We start from the raw sequence: 23,583 nt of genomic DNA, 5'->3' as shown, positions 1-23,583 counted from the left end.
AGTAACATTTATTAGTAACATCACTTTTCTTTGCAAGCTCAGAACAATGCTGAAGCCGATATTGCCATTGTGCCAACGGGCAAATGACATTTACCAAAATAGAGTTTTTATTTTATTTTCATAAAAGGATCACTATAATGTTAGGAATACAAATGAGTATTCCTAACACTACAGTGTCTTCGTCATCATTTGGGGGGGGGGGGGGACCACTCTAGGCACCCAGACCACTTCAGCTATGTTTATAAATGGGTTAAGCCTTCCCCCAAAGGCTCTAGCGGCTGTCTCATTGACAGCCACTAGAGGCGCTTGCGTGATTCTCACTGTGAAAATCACAGTAAGAGCACGCAAGCGTCCATAGGAAAGCATCGATAATGCTTTCCTATCCGACCGGCTGAATCGGAGGCAGAGAGCTCCCCGCCCAGCGCTGGAAAAAGGTAAGTTTTACCCCTTTTCCCCTTTCCAGAGCCCGGTGGGAGGGGGACCCTGAGGGTGGGGGCACCCTCAGGGCACTATAGTGCCAGGAAAACGAGTATGTTTTCCTGGCACTATAGTGGTCCTTTAAGTCAAAATCAATGCAGTGCTTCCATAGTTAGAACATTCAAGCAAAAATAGCAAACATAGTATATCACATGTGCGGCATCAGGGTCAGCATTCACATGCAAACTGTGTTATTATTGATTTTACACTGAAGGTTTATTTATTGAGACTTAAAGGGACACTAAGCACCAAAACAACTTTAACTTAAAGCAGTTTTAGTCTAGCATAGATCATGCCCCTGCAGTCTCACTGCTCTGCCATTTAGAAGTTAAATCACTTTTTAATGCAACTGCATCCACACCTCCCCTAACTATACACCAGAACTGCTCCATTACGCTAACAGTTGTTTTTGAGATTAGAGTTGCCCCAGCTTATGGTTGTGGTTATGGTGCTACAAGTATTTCGGTGCCACCTTACTGGTTTATGGCAAATCATTTTTGACCAGTTCAATATAATATGGAGTTCCAAAAAGTAGGGACGAGCGGTATGTACCGCTTCCCACCTCCAGGCTGTGCCTCAGTGCTGTGGGGTTCTATTCACCTGCCAGTGGGTTTCAACTATGCTTCTTGGGTTTGAATATTCGTGCGTCGTTTCCGCTGTGTGTCCCCTTGGTAGTTGCCCCGGGTTCAGGGGGCGCTTTTATTTGGGGGTATTCTACAAGTGGCTGGGATGACAATTGTTCCCGTGTGAGGTGTGGTATATATCTATATGTGTCTTGGGTGTTCCGGACATGGTTGAAGCAAAATTTGCGTCCGTCTGCGTGTCTATGGAGTGTGCATCGATTCTCACTGTGGTTGACGTATGACTTCTGTGTGTGTTAGACATTGGGATTAATTACAGGCTCGGAAACCACTGAGAACTGTTGTCAATAACCATTCGATATGTGCCCTATGTTTACACCTGTCCGCCGGGCTAACAGTGTTGGCGGGGTATGCATACCTTTTAGTTGTGCTCATGGTATCTATCAATTGTTGCTCGCCTGTGGTAATCCCCTGCGCAAGTGTACAGCTCTTCCCATAGATCTGTACCGTAGGCGTAGGGGGTGGTTCGGAGTTGGCGTGGGGGAGAGAGGTAGACGAGAAGCGGGAGGGTGGCCGATGGAGGCGGGGGTGGGGGGAGGGAGGGGGAATCTAGGGGGATGATACGTTTTTCTATAGAGGAAGTTGCACATCCACATTAACCGTATAACCTTTAACACTAGTTATAAGCTGCAAATATTGAGCTAACTTGACCAGCTTTGGCCAAATTCCTTGCAACATAGGAACTATATTGGTTATACTACTCCTTAACAGAGGATCTGTCATTGTATAGTTTCGGTATCTTTTTACGAGCAGAGAAATTTTAATCAGTAAGGGGACTTGCTGACTTGACACGTTGTGATTATTTGAAAAAGAAGAAAACAAAAAGCTAGATAAAAAATATGGAACAAATTTCGAGCACTCTCATTATTGACTTTTAAAATCAGCACTTGGGTATTTGATTGTTCAGATGTGCTTTTATCATTTATTTTGTGCCTTTGGCACGCGATGTTGTCTCATTTAGAATTTGTTATACATGAAAGCTCTGATTTTTGTGTGATCTATATAGATTGTAAAATAAAGCAGTAAAAGCAATGCCTGAATAGGATTCTTTGCTAGTACACAACTTAAATTAACCCCTTAAGGACCAAACTTCTGGAATAAAAGGGAATCATGACATGTCACACATGTCATGTGTCCTTAAGGGGTTAAACCAGTCTTTCAAAAGGCTGCTTATTAGATCTTGGTAAAAATTATGGTTTGCAACCTAAATGATTATTAGATGCATAGGTTAGACTTGCACACAATGGAAACATTTGTCTCAGCTGAATCCATTCTACTCATATTTTTTTTTAAATTACATTATAGTATAAATGTATAACTGTCATCAATGCGACAACTCAGCTCATCTGAATATCGATAATGCAAAACAAAATTTGGGACATTTACAAAGCAACGATGTAAAGAAAATCAGAACTAAATGCAGTTGGTAGGATTCACGTTTGCATATAATCGTTCATTTGCGCTTTTTAAAAGAACGATAATTTTTTTTACTCCTGGCAGCGCTAGTTAGCCAGTTGCCACAGTAAACAATAAATGTAAAAAATTTAAAAAGCCTCTGTGAGTCAATATAACAATTTGACAACACCCGCCATGCTCCAAGTGGGGGCATGCATACTTAAACTAGGGATTGGTCTAGTAAACTGAATACAATTAGTGACTGGGCATCATGCTGCTTATTCACGAAAAGGGCACTTTCCCATGGAGATGGGGCCAATAAATTACTATTGGACAGACCGTCCCTCCATGGGACTACCCCAGCACTCTACCCATAGTCAGCAGGTGTTCGCTATTAACTAATTTTCTTTCTACTAGAATCTTCTTTCGTCAGTCCAAAAACAACAAAATTGACCTGGAATATGCCAAGTACTAAACTTCAGTAGGCTTGGCAACTTCACACTGCTTGGCCACAATAGAGACCTTGGATTTGTCTTCTTGTCTGCTAGCTTTGGGTCAGGAGAGATCAAAAGATCCTCCTGGCCCCCCAACATGAGCTGCAATAGGGCAAGCTGTCTCTGCATATTCTGGCAACAGAGAGAGTTACAAAGTTCACTATGTTCTGCTAGTCAGTAGTTCCAAGTGCGCATATTTTGCTAGATGCGCTTATTGTTTCCAAAAAGGAATCGCCAATGCAAGTGAAGCTAGAATCGAGGGTGGCCAGGCCAGAGCGGCCATTTCTAGGGACAAAACCAGAATCAGCATTGTAGAGGGAAAAGGGAGAACAATAGTATGTTTGGTAGTTGGGGAAATATAGCAAGTATTTATGCAGCAAAGAATTTCAACAGCTGCCAGTGTTATAAAGTGGATTATAGAGCAATTAGCCAAGAAGACCAGTCAAGTGAAGGAAAACGAGCAGTAGGAAAAAGTATGATTAAAATGGATGCTGCCAATGGGAACGAAAAGGATCAGTAAGGCGGCTTCTACTGTTATATGAAGTTATTGCACAAACACACTATACAAAGAATGTCATATTTCATCATTTACACATGCATGCCTCTATGCAAGATAGTGAAAAGTATTCGTTATGGCACTAATTTTGTGATTGTTCTTAAAATTTGTAGCGACAACATGCAAGTATTAAATACACACCAAGAAATGTTGCTTCACGTTAAAATATAGTTTGTGTCGTAGACTTTTTAAAACAGTGTTTATTTTTTACCCCCCGTGAATATAAAAAGCAGAAAATATGCAGAAAATACATTGATCCAATAGAATTTATTCTTCAAACTTGAAATAGATCACAGACAGGTAAAAACAAAAATACACACAAATATTAGTCTTCAGTTTTCTACAAATATGGAATGAAAAATGAGCATTATGAAGTTTATCTTTATTTTCGGTGATTTTACCAGAACTTTAGTCCCACTGAGACCACACATATTGTATTGTCCTACTTGTTTATATTAAGTATTGTATTGTTAGTATTATTTTTATCATTTACCTTTTGCGCAGCCCTTATAAATAAATAGCTGTCCCTGTTACGTCAGAGCTAAAGCAACCGAGGTCTAAACACAACATAAATGTTAAGTTCACAGCAGAGGAACATTTTGTAATAGCTTCTAGCATGAGTTATAAAGAGTCTGCTACACTGGCATACAAGTTTATTTAACACTGCATTAATAAAACAGGTAAACATGAAAAACATGGGGCAGATGAAAAAATAAAATAAATACATTTTCTAATTCAAATTGGGAGTAAAAATATATAATTTCCCAGACAAGATCTGGATATAGGGATGTAAAGCCTGAGTGCTGACTACGTCTAGCAGTCCAACCGACCTAAGAAGTGTGTCTGGACCCCTCACTGTGTCTTTCCTTGGCACGCGCAGCAGGTGATTCAAGACCACCAAAACAAAGTTTTTAAAATAATGGGGTGGGAGGGAAGGAGGTAGTTCCCCTCTCCTCTCCGTCCCTGCTCCACTGTGGCCATGTGCTGCGACTTAATAGCAAGGGATCCTACGGTGTTATGTAAGCGACAGTTCCCTAGGGTCGTCATTCCGCCACCATCTCCCTCCAAGCCGATCAATAAGTTTCCACTGAGTCCTGCATCTCAGTGGGCACTCTGATCCTTAGCCTGCCCATGCGGTCCCCCTCCTCCTAGGGCCTGCAGGTCAGTCTCCTCCTGCAGCTCCACTTCTTTACCGAACTACCAGCAGTCTATACTGAGGCCTCCACATGCCCCGCCTCATCCGGCCTCTCAAACGAGGTGAGCAACAAGCAGCACCACAGCTACCGGTCTGCCAGAGGCCCCGCATCCCCAGCCCAGCATCTGCAGCTTCAGATGCCAGCTCAGGAGACACAGCAGCCAGCTTCAGCTCCCCGGGGAACCAGTGTGTGTTCGGGATAGCCTCTGGTCTCCTAGTCAGTATGGATCCGGGGATGCTATGGATGCATGGCCCCGCGCAGTGATAAGGTTTTCACATCATCCATAGGGTGCTCAAAAATGACATTTGGCATCTCCTCTTCGAAAATATTAAATGCCATACAGGTGGCTGTCTGAATCCAGGTAAGTAGTCTAATGTGCTTAACTGGTTTAAAATCCTGTCATGGGATCCCTTTACCTCTACAACAGACTTCTTCAATCCTGTACTATTCAAAAACAAACTTCTGTTGCAGACATTGTCACCCCTGTTTGCAACAAAATTTTAGCTAAACCATTCTGGGGGAAAGAAATGTGTGTGTGATTTCTTTTTGTTACTCCATGTTAACTCAGAAAACAGATTAGTGCAATCACTTGTCACAATGGCGTATCCTTCTTACTTTGAGTTGCTGGCTGTCATCTGTAAAATCTTTGACTAGCACTGACAATGCACTTGGAGATCTAACTTTTGTGACAGTGACCGTGTGTTTTAATGTATTGGAATCGATGCGGATGCATAAGGCCTACTTAAGCCAATGTTACAATGTTATTATTGTTAAGGTCTGCCTTTAAGAAAAGGCCATTGTTACTCCTATATCGTCTCTGCTGTGATCCTGCTGGTCTCTCACTGATTCGGTCTTCTGGTATTTAAACTCCAGCTTGTTCCTGGCACTGTCAGTACCAATCAATCTGCTTGTTAACCACTTATCAGGTCCTCTTTATTCTCGACGGTAGCTGGCCCTGACTAGGAACTTAAAGGACCACTAAAGTCACCAGAGCAACTTCATCTCAATCAAGTGGCGTGGTGCGGTGGTCCTGTCCTTATAACCCTGACATGTAAAACATTGCATTTTTAAAATGTTTACATTGCATTGGTAAATCCACCTCTAGTGGCCGTCACATGACATGAAAGTCCCTATAAGAAAGCATTCATTCAATGATAACCTATTGGATCACCAATGCTCCTCTATAAGGTATGTCCTCTTCTGTGATGTCATGGGTGATGGAGAGGTAAGCTGGAAAAACATTAGTCATTTATTTTATTATTTTTATATAGCAAGAGGGGGGAGATAACTGCTTTTAAATAGTTACAGGAATACTAAAGCATTGGGAATACAGGTTTGTTCCTTTAACTTAAAATGTTACCAAAGAATCGCCCCTGAACCATGCACCCATGGGCTCAAGCTAAGGGGTGGTATGGACGAGCAGAAGAATTTCACTGAGTTTTCAAAAAGTTTTGCAGCTAGTTTGTATATGTACAGTTTTGTATGTATTATTTTCCTTCTGTTAAGAATTTGCTGTTTAATCTGCTTTCTCTCTATCTGTTCAAAGAAAAGGGGGGAAAAAAAGTGACAGCATAAAAAGCATTAGGTGTAATGGAATGATTTAGGTAAGCCGGTTATTGTTTATCTATTGATTTGCTAGGCTGCTGTGCAGGTGTCTGACCTGCTAAAGTCCTTTTCGATGACAATGCTATGCTGCACCCAAACCTTCCCTTCATTATGACTTGTCACATGACTTAGGAGAGGCTGCATGTATAAGAGAATCTTATAAGACAGAAGGGTAAATACGAGGTCAATTAGCCAGATGCTGCTGTATGCAGAACCAGTAATAAAGTAATAATGTATAGCACAAACCTCCTCACACTACATAAATAAACATTATTATCCATAGGAACATTAAACAGAGTTACACCCTTAGAAATGCAGAAAGCATGCCCAGATGAATATTTAAAGAGAGTTTGAACCTAGGGTTTCGTGGTGTTTACATAGAGTGGCCATATGCATTTACACTAATAAATACAATTTCATTATATGGCATTTATGCATCATTTGTGAGTACTGCCTGGTTTGTAAAACCCTGTAGAATTCAGTCCTGAAGAAGCAGAGTTTTGTCTTTCTATGACCTTGTGTGAAATAAAAATAATAAACAGGAAAATGCTCACTATGTCGGTTTGGGTTCGGTACTCAATGGAAATATGATGTAAATTGAAATGATTTAAATTTCCAGTTAGTGCATGAACACATCATGCAATTGGTAAGAGGTTATGCTGGAAAACTATTCCTGAAATTCTGAGGAAGCAAAACACTCAACGCATTGCATAACAACAAATATAGCTGCTCTGTGCGGATGCTTATGCAGACAACTAGCAACACATACCACACGTCCCTTTTATTTATTTTTTTGTTTTTCTTCAAATTTTGTCCTGATCTGAAGTTTTTGTCCATAACAGTTTTAAGACCTTGCTGCCCACTGGAATTGTTAACCTAAGCCAACAACTGTAGCCCACCTGGGTAAGGTAAAAATGTCTGCCAACTGGCATTCCAAGTGTGAACACTCAAACACAGAAGGTGAAACATTCCTATCACCAACAGTCATCGCACTGAACATCTTGGAGGAGGCAGTAATGTATGTATATGTATTTCTTTGAATTTATAAATCTGCAAGTTGTTAACCAGTACAATTTACAGGATAAATAAATCTCTACAACTTATTTAAACTTATCAATGTTCACTATTTCTGCATTTATGGATTCTTATAGCATCTTCTACGGAAGTGGTTTTCGGAGAATTTGTATTTCCTGGAGGCCTTTTGAGACTCAAAACTTTTGAGAGCCGCTGCTAGAACACAACCGGCACCGCTGCAATCTTTAAAACAAAGCAGGTTCTCAAACGTCCCTAGAAATGGTGATACATTAAATAAATGCAACATATGACTAATTACTTGTGTATTGGTGGAATATAGCGCTAACCACAGGCAGTACAGAAAATGGTTAACATTTACTCATGCCCCCTTGTTTCCCTGAGGAACATACGCACACTACATACTTCATATACATTTCGCATAATTTGAGGTTCAAATGAAACCCGAGTACATGTACACACATCAGGTGTGCCCACACACTTCTAAGAAGATCACAATTCCATAACTTACAAACACGAAACTGACTGAAAACTCACCACCACAACCCTAAGTGAGTCATTACAGTATGCCCGCTGAATACAAACAGCCTTTTCAGATGCTCGTCTAATACGGAAAGTTTTAGGAAGTTATTTTCATTTTGTCTGGAGCACGGCAGACAGGTTTAAAAGCACATTCTGCATGAAGGCAGCTTTGGAGAAGGCTCAAAAACCCATTGGAACACTAAACACGATTGCATTCAATGCCAAAATGTGACTACTCCAAAATACACTACCTTTCATTTTTATAGATTAAAGGGGAATTTTTTTCCCCTCTGAAATGGAAGTTTATATTTGTCTCAGATAATTCTGTAACAAACATCCCACTGCATTTCTGAACAAAGTTATGGTAATCCTGTAAATGGCAGAAGCAGACATTATAAATCTATATATAAAATGCCTGTAACCGACCGTTTTGCTCACCAGAGGTTAAAAAACGTTTAGGCGATATTCCCCTTTCCAGATACACCGACAGCTACTGTAAGCACCAATCTCCCGAACGGAAAACACATGAACCCTGGAAATATCTGAACAGGAAAACCATACGAAAGGGTTACACTCTACAGTCAGCATAAAATCCAATTCCCCCAATAACGAGACGACACTTCGTTTTGAGGGTTAAGCAGAATCTCACTGTACTGGCACATACAGCCTCTTTTATTCCCAATCCACAAACATAGTACTGCCCACAGGGTTTTACAGAACAACCAATCAATCCTTACAATACACACAGACACTCCCACACAAAACCCTCCCCTCTGCCTGTGATATGATTACTGAACACAATGGGTGATATAATTATCACAGGCAGAGGAATACAGTTTTTCCACATTATTCATAACTTTGAAAGCATCACATTCACATAAAACTTAAATTTTCAGAATCAGCATACTTAAAATACAAACATATGTCAAAATCATCCAAATTGGTCCATTGGTTCAAAAGATAGATCGAAGTCCTTTGTGACCAAATGAAGCATGGCTTTTCTGCCCAAAACCAGTTCCACAGAGTCTTCTTTCCTGGAGATAATTGAGAAGTAATCCAATTATCTCCAAGGACAGAGGCAAAACTCCATTAAGCACATGCAGAGGCGGCTCTCTAATTAAGCGGTTTAGGCGGCCGCCTAAGGCCTCGCGCTGGCTGGGGCCTCGCAGCCACCTAAACCGCCTGTGGGCAGAGTGTGTCAGGTCCTCGGTCACTGACCGAGGACCTGACACCAGGAGGGGGCCCGGCGGCTTGCCCGGTATGCCGCCGGGTGCGAGGCCCCTCCTGGCTGCCCGGCCACCATCGCAGACACTGGTCTGCAGCTCCGCAGTGTGCAGAGCTGCAGACCATGTGACTCGCGAGAATTGGCCAATCAGAGCGTTGCCGCGGGTTACCACGGCAACGCTCTGAAATCTCGCGAGATTAAACGGTCTGCAGCTCTGCGGAGCTGCAGACCGGGAGCAGTGCCCACCGAACCACCAGGGAGCCCACTGGACCACCAAGGAAAGGTAGGCTCTCCCTCACCACACTCAGGCTCACCCCCAGCTTTACCACCCACCATCCTCAGCCTCACCCCCGACCACCATCACCCCTCACCACCCTCTGCCTCACCCCCCACCACCATCACCCCCCACCACCCTCAGCCTCACCCCCCACCACTCTCAGCTTCGCCCACCACCATCACCCCCCACCACCCTCAGCTTCACCCCCCACCACCATCACCCCCATCAGCCTCACCATCACCCCACCACCCTCAGCCTCACCCCCCACCACCCTCAGCTTCACCCCCCACCACCCTCAGCTTCACCCCCCACCACCCTCAGCCTCACCCCCCACCACCCGCAGCCTCACCCCCCACCACCATCACCCCTCACCACCCTCAGCTTCACCCCCCACCACCATCACCCCCACCACCCTCAGCCTCACCCCCACCACCATCACCCCTCCCCACCCTCACCATTACCCCCACCACCCTCAGCCTCACCCCCACCACCATCAACCACCATCACCACCCTCAGCCTCACCACCCACCACCATCACCCCCCACCACCCTCACCATCACCCCCACCACCCTCAGCTACACCCCTCACCACCATCAGCTTCACCCGCCACCACCGTCACCATCACCCCCCACCACCGTCACCATCACCACCCTCAGCCTCACCCCCCACCACCCTCAGCTTCACCCCCCACCACCATCACCCCCACCACCATCATCCCTCACCACCCTCACCATCACCCCCCACCACCCTCAGCTACACCCACCACCACCGTCACCATCACCCCCCACCACCGTCACCATCACCCCCCACCACCCTCAGCTTCACCCCCACCACCCTCTCCATCACCCCTCCCCACCCTCAGCCTCACCCCCACCACCCTCACCATTACCCCTTCACCCTCAGCCTCACACCCCACCACCCTCAGCCTTATCATCCCCCATAACCCCCCACCACCCTCAGCTTCACCCCCCACCACCCTCAGCTTCACCCCCCACCACCATCACCCCCACCACCCTCAGCCTCACCATCACCCCACCACCCTCAGCCTCACCCCCACCACCATCACCCCACCACCCTCAGCTTCACCCCCCACCACCATCACCCCCCACCACCCTCAGCCTCATCCGCACCACCATCACCCCTCCCCACCCTCAGCCCCACCACCATCACCCCTCCCCAGCCTCACCACCATCACCCCTCCCCACCCTCACCATTACCCCCATCCACCCTCAGCCTCACCCCCCACCACCATCACCCACCATCACCACCCTCAGCCTCACCACCCACCACCATCACCCCCACCATCACCCCCACCACCCTCAGCCTCACCCCCACCACCCTCAGCTACACCCACCACCACCATCAGCTTCACCCCCCCACCACCGTCACCACCACCCCCCACCACCCTCAGCTTCACCCCCACCACCCTCAACACCACCCCCCACCACCCTCACCATCACCCCTCCCCACCCTCAGCTACACCCACCACCACCCTCAGCCTCACCCCCCACCATCACCACCCTCAGCCTCACCCCCCAACACCCTCAGCTTCACCCCCCCACCACCATCACCCCTCACCACCCTCACCATCACCCCTCTCAGCCTCACCCCCACCACCCTCAGCTACACCCACTACCACCGTCACCCCCAGCTTCACCCCCCACCACCCTCAGCTTCACCCCCACCACCACCCCTCCCCACCCTCAGCCTCACCCCCACCACCCTTAGCCTCACCCCCACCACCCTCAGCCTCACCCCCACCACCCTCACCATTACCCCTTCACCCTCAGCCTCACCCCCCACCACCCTCAGCCTCATCATCCCCCATAACCCCCCACCACCCTCAGCCTCACCTCCCACCACCCTCAGCCTCACCTCCCACCACCCTCAGCATCACCCTCACCACCCTCAGCTTCACCACAAACACCACCACCCTCAACATCACCACCCTCAGCATCACTACCCGCATCACCCCCCTCAGCCTCACCCCCCACCACCCTCAGCATCACCCCTCACCACCCTCAGCATTACCCCCCACCACCCTCAGCATAACCCTCCGTCACCACCCTCAGCCTCCCCCACTCACCATCACCCCCTCACTCTCACATTAGCCCCTCTCACTCTCACATTAGCCCCCCACTCTCACATTATCCCCCCACTCTCACATTATACCCCCACTCTCACATTACCCCCCCTCTCACTCTCACATTACCCCCCTCTCACTCTCACATTACCCCCCTCTCACATTACCCCCTCTCACTCTCACATTACCCCCCTCTCACATTACCCCCTCTCACTCTCACATTAACCCCTCTCACTCTCACATTAACCCCTCTCACTCTCACATTAACCCCTCTCACTCTCACATTAACCCCTCTCACTCTCACATTAACCCCTCTCACTCTCACATTAACCCCTCTCACTCTCACATTAACCCCTCTCACTCTCACATTAACCCCTCTCACTCTCACATTAACCCCTCTCACATTACCCCCTCTCACATTAACCCCCCTCACTCTCACATTAACCCCTCTCACTCTCACATTAACCCCTCTCACTCTCACATTAACCCCTCTCACATTAACCCCCCTCACTCTCACATTAACCCCCCTCACTCTCACATTCACATTAACCCCCCTCACTCTCACATTAACCCCCCTCACTCTCACATTACCCCCCCTCACTCTCACATTACCCCCTCACTCTCACATTACCATCACCCCCCGCTCCCTCTCACATTACCATCACCCCCCGCTCATCACCCCCCGCTCCCTCTCACATTACCATCACCCCCCGCTCCCTCACACATTACCATCACCCCCCGCTCCCTCTCACATTACCATCACCCCCCGCTCCCTCTCACATTACCATCACCCCCCCGCTCCCTCTCACATTACCATCACCCCCCGCTCCCTCTCACATTACCATCACCCCCCGCTCCCTCTCACATTACCATCACCCCCCGCTCTCTCTCACATTACCATCCCCCTCCGCTCCCTCTCACATTACCATCACCCCCCGCTCCCTCTCACATTACCATCTCCCCCCTGCTCCCTCTCACATTACCACAACCCCCAGCTCCCTCTCACATTACCATCACCCCCCGCTCCCTCTCACATTACCATCACCCCCCGCTCCCTCTCACATTACCATCACCCCCGCTCCCTTTCACATTACCATCACCCCCCGCTCCCTCTCACATTACCATCACCCCCCGCTCCCTCTCACATTACCATCACCCCCCGCTCCCTCTCACATTACCATCACCCCCCGCTCCCTCTCACATTACCATCACCCCCCGCTCCCTCTCACATTACCATCACCCCCCGCTCCCTCTCACATTACCATCAACCCCCCGCTCCCTTTCACCATCACCCCCCGCTCCCTTTCACCATCACCCCCCGCTCCCTTTCACCATCACCCCCCGCTTCCTCTCACCATCACACCCCCCGCTCCCTCTCACCATCAGCTACCCCATACACATAGGGTCTCAGAGAAAAACGCAAACATGCTCACAGAGACATACATTCGCACACACAAGGATACTCTCTGTCAGACACACTCTCAGGCACATACACAGGCAGACAGTGCATCAATGTGTATATGTGACACTTTTTTGTTAGTGGGGCCTCATGTTTGCGTTTCGCCTAAGGCCTCATAAAGTCTAGAGCCGCCTCTGAGCACATGGCAGTAAAAGACAGTAAAATACAGACATTCTACCTATCCCCAGATAGCTTAGATCTGAGCGCACATTATTACCGGATGGCGCTCAGATCACATACATACAGTTCAATCGCCATGGAGCCAAAGTCTTTCATACAGTCTTTCAGTATACGGCTGGGCTCCATGGCATAGCTATCTGGGGTAGCATGGCTTTAACAGTCCGCAGAAAGGCACAAACCAGCCTTTCTGCAGGGAAAAAGAACAGGGGCCATAGTCTAAAGGGAGCAAGTGAGCAACCAGGCTTCTCCATTGCACAGTGGCGCGGTTGGTTCCGCCACAATGCCATATATGAAGCCTGTCAATCCAACGGCTGTCTGCAGGGAAGCCTGGCCTAGCTCCGAATTGTTAGGCCCTACGTCATCAAAATGTTGACACAAAACTGGCATCCAATTGTAACAAAGATGGATTTATATTGTAAGCTCATGGGCTATCCAGCTTAGAACTTTTTATAAAAGAGCTTTAATGGCTAGGCCTCAGCTCACGGGTAGCTCTACCTTTTGGATTAATCTGTGGGTGTTTAAATACCAGAAGATAGCAACGCAGATCTGGTTCTCATGATGGATTCCAGAGTTACATCCTCAGGTATGTCAGGGAAAATATATGTTTGAGTAAGTAGTCAGTCACAGGTAAACAACAAACACAGTGAGAACCTTCATTAAGGTTTATAAACTGTATGGTTTTTACATGCTCTCTCTCCCAGATGTGTAAAAAGCATCATTTTCTTCAGAAACTAAAATAGTAATAAATGCATTCACTTTATGTAATGATTCATTTAAAATCTCAAGATTCAAGCCCTTAGCACACATTAAAAAAAATATAAAAAGTGTGTGTAAATAGTTCATATAATACCAGCAGTGAACAATACTCATTATTACAGATTATGGGAATCGGTTTACATCCAGTAAAAGCTTCCAGTGTTTGCTACACGACAAAAAAAAAAAGAAAAAAAAAAGATTTGTTTGCCATGACTACAGCTAAAGTGTGTTTATTTTTGTGCTTATGATACGAATACGATTATACAACAGGAAAACTGAGAAAATGTTTTGTATTCTATTTGGGATAGAACTAATCTACTAAATTACCAATGGGTGTAAGTACATCTGTAAAATGGAGCTACACAGACACATACTACTTGGGATGGAAAGATCTGTTTGGATTGTCAGGTGGTAGGAGGAGTAAGAAATTACATGGAAGGGGCATATGTCAAAATGACATGCATGTGTGCGGTGCTGACAGGCACTAGACTAGTCAGTCAACAAGACTTGTGGTAGCACGCTGTGCATGCCAGAAATACTCTTGTAGGGCCGCGAGCATGCAGAATTACACAATCGCTCCATGGTTCCAAGGATCATGGCTGGTGTGAGACAAAAGATTCAGAACACATGAGAGATGCCGTGTAGATAGCATCTAGATTCTAGAAGGTATGCATGTTAATGGCATAACCTGGTCATTCAAACACAGGAACATGTCCAAAAGAATTTCTGGAAATTTCTGGGTGCAGAAAGCCGGCTTACTGCAATGAAATAGCTTTCCCATACAAGTTCAAACAATTCTAGAATTATAGAAAAATTGGAATGCAGAAGGCCTGCCTACTTCGGTAAAATTGGTGTCCTTTACACCAAAGCACACAAAATGAATTAAAGCCTGACAACCCTTAGGGAACCTAGTTTTTCCTGAGCATGAAGGACTCCTATTTCAGATTGGTGTTTTGTTTTTTTTTAACTAGAAAAATAGTATGACTCTGTTTCTTCCATATTTCAGTCTCCTTTCTTATTGGAAATTTGTGTTAAACTGCATGTTTGCAAACAGGATCTTAAATGGTTACTGTAACCCTTCTTTATTCTACTTAACTTAAAATGTCCTACTGAGTTTTACTAATAGGTGCCCCCAGTAAAATGCTAAAAAAAAAAAAAAAAAAGGTTAAAATTGACGTGTTGACCTCCCTCCTCTATCTAACGTTAAGGGGGTGTTGAGCGGACCAGTCTGGACCGTTTACTGGCTCAGAGTGGATGTGTACTCTCTGGGCCAGCAAGGGGAAAAAGTGGGGGTGAACAGGGGAGGAGAATAAAACCCTTTTTTTTAAACAGCACAAAAGCAAGGCTTAATGAACAAAATGGAGAAAGTGCAAAAAAAAAAAAAAAAAGGCGCAAGAGAATACTGAGAACGGACAACAGCTCAAATTACTTGCCCTTCGATAGGTCCCTGCTCAGATCTCAAGCAGGTTTTAGCTCATCTTGTGCCATTACAAAAAGAACGAGGTCTATATGCATATCAGACTGATCATACCCATAAGGGCAGTCCAGATCTGAAATGCAGGCCAGCTATCTCTGCACGAGAGATAGAGCAATCCCAGACGATTGTTTCAGTTTTGCTAGGCCTCGTCAGTGAGGTATAGCTGATATCCACCTAGGCACCGTGAGCAAGGGATATACGTCTGTATTAACTTGGTGAGAGCAAAAAAAACAAGGTGCAAGAAATACTGGGAACGGACAAGAGCTCTAAAAGCTATTTTGCATAGAGGGCAGACTATTTGAGCTGTTGTCTGTTCTCAGTATTCTCTTGCACCCTGTTTTTTGCTCTCCCAAAAGGAGGGAGTGGTATAGTAGCTTCCCCTTGCAGACATATTTTATGCACAGAAATGACATTAGTCAACCTGTTCAAATCACAGTGGTCATAGCGGTTGAAGTAACCCTTCAAACCCGCTACAATTGTATGTACAGATATATTCAAACTTTTGAGTACCTATTTATACTATTTTTTTTTTTTTTTTTTTTACTGATTTTCCATGTATGAAAAAGTTAACATATCTGAAGTAAAAAAAAAAAATTTAAATATTGAATTTACATAATTTAATGCACAGTTATTAATTATTTGCTAGATTTAACAAACGCTAAAAATAAAACATTAAAATGTGCCATGTGGAAAGCTGTTGGCATAGTGTGCAATAGTATTCAGTAACACTATATTTGGCAGAAACCACAGCCCTCAAAAATTCCTTTTTTTTTTAGATGCAGTACACATTTGTAACCAATGCCTTTTTTGCACTTTTACCATTTGTTTATTTTACCTAAATTTCACCAAAATTATTTATATTTTTTTAAAGGAGAAATATGGCTTTCTTAAGACACTCAAGATGTTTGCATAACACAACATTAAATTAAATTAAAATATTTTTTTTAAATAGAAAAAAAATTCTCAGTTTTGCATTTAATAATTTCTACATAAGTGCAACGAAAGAAAAATAACTAGATAGATAAAATAATTGGTACCAATTGTTAAAATGCCCAATATGCCTACACCCGCACCCATGCGGCAACTGACCCCCACGATCCACCAAAGGGATACAGATGCCTCCCGACGGAAGGAATCAGATGAGAGAGACAACTTCTAATTACCTCTCTCATGTCCCAAACACTCTCTCCACCGTGTTCCTGCGCATGACCGCTTAATAAGATGCCACATACTACCATGATTGCTGGACTTGGGATCCAATATATTTTTCTTCCTGCCTCAGAACCCGGCCACTAGCGTATCATAATCTTTGGGATAACTAGTTAAAAAGTTGCTAAGTGTTATAACCTGTAAGATTTACCTTTGAACAGCATACAGCCTGTACTATAATTGCCTACCTTGGTAGGAATGTAAACCTTATGTGACATATTGCAGTTTTAAAATGTGCAGCTCAAGTACATGATCACAGGGTACCACTATAAGGATGCTCTTATACATTACCTTGCTAATCATTTTTTGTTGCCACTCCTTGCACTGCCTAGTGCCACTGCGGTGAGGCTTATCGCTGACCCTGCACCCAGGGATGCATTAATGGCGCTCTAACTAGCATGGTTAGCTACAGTATAATAGCTATACCTAGTAATAATATACTCAACATAATCTGTTCCCTAGTACTCACGAGAGCAAAACGCACAAGGTATAAGAAAGGATAATAATTTTGTTTGTTATATATATAGCTACTAGCATCCTCCTGTTTGCCTCTAGAACATAAGCAGCCTACTTTTGCCAAACTATTAAGTATTAATTACCTGACCAAGCTAGAAGTTATTCTACTTTATGCTTTAAACGTGTATCATTTTTGATTTAAGAAAAAAGGTGCGCAGTTATGCCAATCTGCCTACACTGTTAACCTCATTGTTTACTCTTATCTTGCTTTTGCTGTCGTGGCATAGCGAGAATGCTTGTTACTCTCACGCACTTCAAAAATAAAGAATAAAAAAAAAAAAGCCCAATATGTCTACATTTCAACTAAAGAGACACTATAGTCAACACAACCACTACAGCTTAAAGAGACACTATAGTCACCTGAACAACTTTAGCTTAATGAAGCAGTTTTGGTGTATATAACATGACCCTGCAGCCTCACTGCTCAATCCTTTGCCATTTAGGAGTTAAATCCCTTTGTTTATGAACCCTAGTCACACCTCCCTGCATGTGACATGCACATCCTTCCATAAACACTTCCTGTAAAGAGAGCCCTATTTAGGCTTTCTTTATTGCAAGTTCTGTTTAATTAAGATTTTCTTATCCCCTGCTATGTTAATAGCTTGCTAGACCCTGCAAGAGCCTCCTGTATGTGATTAAAGTTCGATTTAGAGATTGAGATACAATTATTTAAGGTTGCAGGGGCATGTTCTATACACCAAAACTGCTTCATTAAGCTAAAGTTGTTCAGGTGACTATAATGTCCCTTTAAAGTAGCGGTTAATCTGGTGTCTACTGCAGGTCCCTGCAGAGTTAGCACTGTGAACACTTCCTTTTGTGAACATTGCCTTTGTAAAGTGTGTATGTTGCTGCCTAGTAACATCTCTAGTGGCAGTCACTCAGACGACCACTAGAGTTGCTTCCTAGTGCCTCCAAACGTCTAGTGCCTCCAAGCGCTTCATGGAGACGTTGAATGTTTCCCATAGAGATGCACTGATTTAGCCCTGAAGGCAGAACCAGAAAGTTTAGTCATGTTATTTCTACACAGAGAGGGGGGCCGAGGACCCTAAAAGATAGTCCAACACTATAGTGTAAGAAATACATGTTTGTATTCCTAACACTTTAATGTTCTTTTAATTTTTAGAAGTTATAGAACAAATATTGAAAGGAGTGAATTACGGTTTTAAAGCTAAACCTTTGCAAAATTTTGCATGCTGAGATTACAATATTAATAGTAGTTACAGAATTCAAACCTGTTACACAAATTAATATTTTTATTGAAAGTACAACCCCCAGGTTATGCAAGTCAGAGCATTAAATTCAATGCATCTCTATGAGGAGATGCGGATTGTTGCAATGTGGGGTTTTGCCACGTATGCACAATAGTCTCCAAATGCTTTCCTCTAAGGGGGAAGAATTGGATTGGCTGAGATCGTCAAGATTGACGAGCTCAACCATGGAGGTGGGTCCAGCCGCGGCGAGACCAGCACGGTGTGGAGAAAAAGGTTTATAAAAACACTTTTCCCATGTGAATGGAAGGGAGAAGGTCACCTAAACAGACACACTCACTGACAGACACACACAACTCATTGACAGACATACTTATCGACAGACACACACACACACACACACTGATACTGCAACACTCACACACCTTTTTACATACACTTACAAATGTTCATTTGTTTTATTTAAACAAAGTTAAATTTGACCACATAGCCTCCCTACCTTTCAGGAGAGCTGGAGTGGATTCGGTCCCTGGGGTCCAGTAGGGCTGTGCTGATCATTTTCTTGCACTGCCCTCATGTGTTTGGTATGCCGGAGTGATGTCATATTCTGGTTCCCGGCATCACCGCAGGGCGCACTAGTGAGTAGAGCAGGAAGATTACAGCTCCCTCGCCGCCTCAGCTCTCCATGAGCCACCTGCAAGCATGCCTCCGATCTCAGGCAGCCAGTTACTTTGGGGGCTAACCAGGCCCACAAATCCCAGGTGTCAGGACAAAATGTCCTAGTCGCCAATTGAAATTTCCTAGCGCCTGGGATTTGTCAAGCCTTGCCATAACCACTACAGCTAGTGGTTATGATGCTTGGAGTAACTCTTTAAAGGGACACTCAACCACCAAAATACAACAAAAAGAAAAAGCACTACCTAATAAATATTTAATTGTGCTTTTTTTTTATTGGGGGTACATCTAAAAAAAAAAAAAAAACTAGCAAAAGCTGCAGATCTATTGTCTTGCAGCCTTGGAGAGTTCATTCCCTTCTAAATCAGGCCAGGCTTTCTGTGGCTGACTTCCCAATGCAAAGCAGGTGCTCTGGGCAATAGCTGCCTCTTGAGTTTAGCCCCCCTTAGCTAAAAAAAAAACAGGAGATAATAGGATCGGTTGTCTTATTGGGGAACTTTTGTTTTGGTGAGGAGAGGGTCTAACAAGGTTTATTTATAAACATATCTGCACATTTTGTAAAATAAATATATTAGGACATACTCTTCACACAGAACGCTAAAGTGGTCTGGAGTGTCCCTTTAAGTCATAAACAATTGTCTTTTTAACTTCTGGGTCACAATAAAAATATTTTCCATCTTTACATTGTTAGATATGTTGTGTAAAACAAATATACCAAAAATACCAATAAAAATCCATTTAAATCTCAGGGTGCAACACTACCAAATATGTAAATGTCCAAGGGGTGTAAATACTTTTGCAAGGCACTGTATATGCAAAGATAGTTTGTGTGACAAATTATACAAACAACCCATTTTTTCAGTTTAAGAAAGGCCTAATTTTCTTTGGTTTAGCACTAAGTTTACATATATTTGGTACGGTGGTCAACAATTGGGTTCATGTGAAGGAAGCCATAGGGCGGTAAACAGAGCTCTCCATTCTTATAAACTAGATTATAAATACATACAAATATTGCAAATGTATTTTTATAATGCATTAAATATACATACTACGTTTCTTGTAAAAGGACTTCCTTACAAATTCCAGAATTATCGGATTTTAAAACAGAGACGATAATAACAAAAAACGCTTTATCACAGACACAAGACTCCATCGCACTCATATTTCATTTTGTTAGATCCTCTGTTGACAGTCAAGGTCAGGATAATAAAAACCCCATTGTCTCTGTTTATGGAAACAAATTCTACTCCGAACATATTCAGTTCATCCAACCTCACCCTGTTTTATCAATGCAGCTGCTCAAAGAATGTTCAATCCCTACCTACAACAATCTGATTATAATATCTATATCTCAAAACCTGTATAGGTGTATATACACACATACATACATATATATACACATATACACACACACACTAAGCAGGTTAGACAGGTGATTATTTGCTACATTTGACAGCTAATATGTTTCATCATGAAGACCAATCTCCTTTGGGGATCTCTTCTGAAACCGAAACAAAATTAAATTTCATATGATGTGGTCAAAGATAGTATGCAAGGCATATCCCTAAAATCTTTCCCCTTTTGAGGGCATCCAAAAATGGCAATTAAGAGAGAAGCAGATGGTGAAACAGGTCTGCAGTCTGTCTTTATGCACAGTACATGTGTAGTTCCACTTGCTGAGATTGTGCTAGCTATAGTTAAACTGCAGAAGGCAGAGCTTCTAATATTGGCATCTATCTCCAGGGGTATAAGGGGAAGTTGGAGTTAACCCTCAAACGTAATTATTGCAGTTTATTAAAAACTGCAATAATTACCTATGCAGGGTTAGGGATCTGGGACAGTGCACCCAGACCACTTCGATGAGTTGAAGTGATCTGAGTGCCTATAATGTCCCTTTAAGAGCAAGGCTCCCTTACGTTTGCACTTATTTGTGGTGGAGTATGACTTCAGTCTGGCTAGAACATACCTTCCATCTGTCCCTATTTTGGGCTCAAACCTGCCTGCACTTCTCTCCTAATGTCCCTCTTTTCTAGGAGCTCCATATTGTTTGTGTGTCTGGGTGTATAACAAAGCTGAACAGCAATAATACTCACAGTAATGTGTCTTTAACCCCTTAAGGACACATGACATGTGTGACATGTCATGATTCCCTTTTTTCCCCCCAGAAGTTTGGTCCTTAAGGGGTTAAACTACAATATGTATGTTTAGAAAATAGTCTGTGTAAATTAGATACATTGTTCTTGTTTGAAATTACATTTTAGTTGCATAAATTGTAGTAAAGCACCTAAACTTTCCCCGTACAACTAAAGTGTCCGTCTATGTAATGTAACTTGAAATGTTGGGGCTGGGAGGAATGCTAGTAGGTAAGGACATCGATGTTCATACATCAAATTACAGTGTGCAGTATTAATACAGTCACCCCATGTTAATCACAAAGGTAATACTTTTCTGACTGTTATTCAACACGTCTTGTGCATTAAATAATTCAGAGCTCTATGCTATTAGAATTGTCACTAATAGTACAGACAGCAGAAATTCTATTTTCGTTCAAAATATCTATTTTTTTTTCTAGCAGACTCCTATATAATGTTGTTTGGGACTGTGGATTCGATCTGTAATTCCATTAATTATCTGAGAGAGTTAGCAGATATACAGCTGTTAACTTTGGCCTAGATCAGGTATCCAGTCATGTCAGCCATTCCTCCTGGTCCTTCAGGAAGTAGTGGCTCAGTTCTTGCCATATAAAGAGATGCACAGCACATCTTTCTGGAGTGTTTATAACTACTATGTCATAGAAAGAAAAAAAAAAAAGGAATACATATTTATTTTATCTGGGCAGGAAACCAATTTTTTTTTCCTTATTATGAAAACCACAAAAGCTGTCTGGGAATACTACACGAAAGACAATTTTATTTTGAGCTAGGCAAGTTTATATAAATTATTATCTGTAAGCGCAGGCATTAGATAAAGATGGGGGCTGTCTCTTAAGCAGACAATTTTGACTGAGGCTGGACTTTCAAGTCAGACTGACCTAGAACCAAATATTATCATCGTATTATCCTACTTTCCTTTCACTTGCCAACCACAGTCATTAAAAATAAAATGTTACTATTAAAGTGTTGACACATGCCCACACTATCCAAATAAGTTAGACCAGACAGATGGAATAAAAAAAAAAAAAAGAATGAAAGATCCTCTTTTGCAATTTTTTTTTTTTTTTTTTTAAGATGCCGGTTTAGGTGTACCTATAATGACATTAAGAATTTGAAGACTAAACATTTAATAAAAGAATCATTTGTTGGCCAGGGTTTGAGCATGTGTACACCTACAAAAAGGATGGTGCTCCAAATACTATATTTAGTTCTGAAAGTGTTATAAATCAGCAGAGCATGTGTGATAGCACGTTTAACTCATATTCACCACAACTTGGTTATTTACAGCAACAGCTTTCACTGTTATCTAATAATGTGCTCCCCTGCAAAAATATGTACTGAATAGACAATAAATACACATCCAGGAAGAAAATGTAAATCTATATTATATACACACACACACACACACACACACAAGTGAAATCCCAATGCATTTCCTCTGACATCTGGGTTCATGAATTGCTTTAAATGATGCCCATTATATCTCACACATTGCTAGATAGATCACTACAGAGTTAAATTAACCAACAAATTCACACTGTGGCGTGTGTGACAACTGATTTCCCCTCAGTCTTTCTGATCACTCAACAGTCTTGCCCGGTCATCCAATGTTGGGAAGACTGAGATGTGCACCGCAAGGGCATATTTTACTGTGCTTCCATTATACTTCGAGACAAGTCAGCCCATACACAATGCATGAGCAGTCTGTCTGTGAAGCCAATTCCTCACAGACTCCCACAAGCTACTCCCGACCACCCCTACCATCTTTAAACAACAACAGACTTGCCATAGCTGGCAGCTTTGGCATGGATATGGCTAAACGGCAGTGTTTGAATAATATATCCATTTATCTCCAACACATATTTATCTATTTTTTTTATCCCCCACTCCTACTATTTTGACCTAAACTTACAGTTTTCACAGTGAATAAACACACTGAAAAGGTTTGGTTCAAGATCAATAAAATGTGCAATACACTTTAACAAACTGGGATACATATATGCACATTTAAATGTGAATATTACTATTAAAACATGTTGATAATAGATTTTTTTCTTCCAAAACATGACAACATTCTTTACCATGGGAAGATCTGGTATGGTTTCTTGGGAATAGTGTTTACATAAAACTCTGTTTAATTAACTACAGGGAGTATATAGATATATCCGGTATACAGGAAAGGGTAACAGGACAGTATAATGAGTCACAGCAACTGCAACCTCATTCATGTCAAGCTAGGTCAAGGAAAGACTTTAAAGTAATACAAGTAATAGTCCCTCTTTGTGTATTCCACACTATGGGTTTAATTAAATAAAATATCGGGCAGAAACAATATGGTTCTTTGTTTTGTGCACCACTAGACTTAGCTCTTGCTGAGAGCAGCGACCAGAGGACCAAAGGTAAGATGTCAAACTACACTATAGTGCTTGGGAGTTTTCCTTTAAGCA

At 43.3% G+C, this 23,583-nt stretch overlaps 1 protein-coding gene across 2 annotated transcripts in view; it reads right to left on the bottom strand.

The window, feature by feature from the left end:
- The window catches only part of ADAM9 (ADAM metallopeptidase domain 9), a 126,891-nt gene that overhangs the window by 87,789 nt on the left and 15,519 nt on the right, over positions 1-23,583 (bottom strand). The gene's annotated exons all lie outside the window — the stretch shown is intronic.

The sequence above is a fragment of the Pelobates fuscus genome, chromosome 3 (assembly GCF_036172605.1).
Source record: "Pelobates fuscus isolate aPelFus1 chromosome 3, aPelFus1.pri, whole genome shotgun sequence".
NCBI lineage: Eukaryota > Metazoa > Chordata > Amphibia > Anura > Pelobatidae > Pelobates > Pelobates fuscus.
This window is presented reverse-complemented; position numbering and strand designations above follow the sequence as displayed.